This window comes from Bombina bombina, chromosome 5, assembly GCF_027579735.1.
Source record: "Bombina bombina isolate aBomBom1 chromosome 5, aBomBom1.pri, whole genome shotgun sequence".
Classification (NCBI taxonomy): domain Eukaryota; kingdom Metazoa; phylum Chordata; class Amphibia; order Anura; family Bombinatoridae; genus Bombina; species Bombina bombina.
The window spans coordinates 789193799-789196283 of NC_069503.1; the positions used below are offsets into that span (position 1 = coordinate 789193799).

Sequence of the window (2485 nt, forward strand, 5' to 3'; positions counted from 1 at the left end):
ATTTATATAAATGTTTAAATGATATCCATTTTCCTGAATAATGCATATTATTTTAAATATTGTATATAGATTTTAAACTTTTTTTGCAAGTTTTTTATTATTTAAAGCACTAATATATAATTTAAAATTTAGATTTTTACATAACAGCATTTGTTTAACTGGGCAAAGTTAAAAATATGAAGTTATATTAAATTATAAATTTTCAGCTGCTGTCTTTTATAACATAATTATATATTTTAAATTAAATATTAAAGTTTAAAATAATAAAAAGAACATGCAAAAATAGATATTTAAAATCTATAAAATACTTAAATTAACATGCATTATACAAGAAAATGCATACCATTTAAACATTGTATATAAATTGACATAGCTCCTACAGTTATGGAGATAAAATAAAATTGTTAGAAAATTTTGGGGAAAAAATGGCAGATGATCAGATTCAAGTGAAGGTTTTTATAAAGGCTGGAAAATATGAGCAGAGTATTAAAATGAATCCCTTTTCACAAAGGAGTCACATTTAATGAAAAAACTTTGATTTGAAGAGGAAGATAGACATATTGAAGGACTTGGCTCTCAACCCCGTTTCCTGGTGTATTGTGGGGTTCAGGATGGTTACTAATAAAATAAAGGAATCTCTGAAGGAGACTCTGTACACCCCCCCAGATACCTAAAGCTGGAAGCAAAAATCAAGAATCTAACACAGCTAGACTTTACATTTTTGCCACATTCTCTGTGTACAGCAAGAATTCCAACCTTGGAGCAAACCAAACTATTGAGAAAGGTCTCATCAAGGCTTTATGGATTCTTGATAATTACCAGAACTGTCCTCTGCCAGATGAAATCAACAAGAACATCACAGAGGTTGGGACGATTTCCCGCCTCAAGCTATTGAATGGGGATTAGCTAACTTTGGCTGATTGAAACATGTTGCCCAAGCTACATATAGTGCCTGTTGTATTTCAGAAGTACATGGGATTAAAAATCCCAGCTGAGTTCTCTGATGTCCAGCGATATCTCTGAAATGCTTTCAAACATGAGGCATTTGTAAGTACTTGCCCAACCATCAATGAAATTGAACTTGCATATATCCAAGTGCCTAAATCTCTCATATAAGCTGCTTTCTTTTTTTAAGAGGAGATAGAAATCTGTTGCAATATGAAGGCAGATCTAATACAGACAGTGATTATTAGTACAATGAAGATGTTGGAGGGTCAGAACGAGGTGGGTGGGCAGTCCATCATAGGTAGGGAGAAAGGGCTGAGGGGGGATCTTTACACTATAGAAAAACAAATAAATAAATAAAAAACTGCACAAACACCCTTCCCCCCACACCCAACTGCATACAGGCAACTGGAAGAAGTAAAGATGGTGGTGCAGTGGGATGGTGGAAGAGAGCTATATGGAACCGACCAGGAAGGTGTAAGGGTGATGAGGGATCCCTACACTACAGAAAAAGTAAAATAAATAATTAAAAAGAGCCCTAAACTGCATTGTGACAGACTACTGGCAGACTAAAAATGTGGAAGATGATGGTGACCGTTGGGAGGAGGGAAGGAAGAGAGCTGTATCAGAGGGATCAGGGAGATGGTAGGTGTTAGGTGGAACAGTAATTCCTATATTAGAGCAAATTTTACACCTAACAACTAAGAAATGAATCCCTTCACTGCCAGGAATTTCAGAAGTGTGATGCGCAGCTTCAATTATTGACCTTCCAATTAACAAAGATCAATGGCAAAGCCATGCAGGTCTGCAATTTCTGAACAAAGGGGATTCTAGAGAAGCTTTTACAACCATTTGTCTTGTGACTACGGTAGATGTGTGCAAGATAAGAGAGAGCTGAGTATAGTCTCTGCACCATTCACAAAGCATAAAAAGCTGAAAAGGTCTCATGTGAAAATTAGCAAATGGTATTGCACCTGAAGGTGCAGTAATAATATCTAAAACTTTCATACAAAGAGCAACCAAGGGGAAAGAGAGAAATTGAAAGTTCAGACAAGCTGATAGCAATTTTAACCTTATCTGCTCTATTAGAGAAAGACTAATGGAGACTGAATCTATTTGAAATTCCAAAAAAGTTAGCTTTTTTTGAGGAATCAAATAGACTTTTTGGAAAATGGATCTTCCAACCATGTTGTTGAAGAAATAAGAGTCTTTTGGTGCAAAGATTCTGCTAAAGGAAAATATGTAGCTTGAACCAATATGTCATCCAGGTATGGAAACACTGCAATACCCTGAGTTCTGATCACAGACAAAAGGGCACCCAGATCCTTTGTGAAAATTCTTGGAGCTGTAGCCAGAACAAATTGGAAAGACAATCCTCGGAATCTGGAATTTTTCTTTGTGAACTGGAACATGAATCTAAGCATCCTTTAAATCTATTGTGGACATAAACCGACCTTTATGAATGAAAGGCAGAATAGTCTGAATAATTTCCATTTTGGAAGATGGAATCCTTAGAGAGATTTGAATAAAAACCCATCCT

General features: G+C 35.5%; 1 pseudogene; it reads left to right on the plus strand.

Moving 5' to 3' along the window:
• The first annotated feature begins 425 nt into the window (after nucleotides 1-425).
• Nucleotides 426-1116, plus strand: LOC128661622 (chloride intracellular channel protein 1-like; annotated as a pseudogene).
• The last annotated feature ends 1369 nt before the right edge of the window (nucleotides 1117-2485 follow it).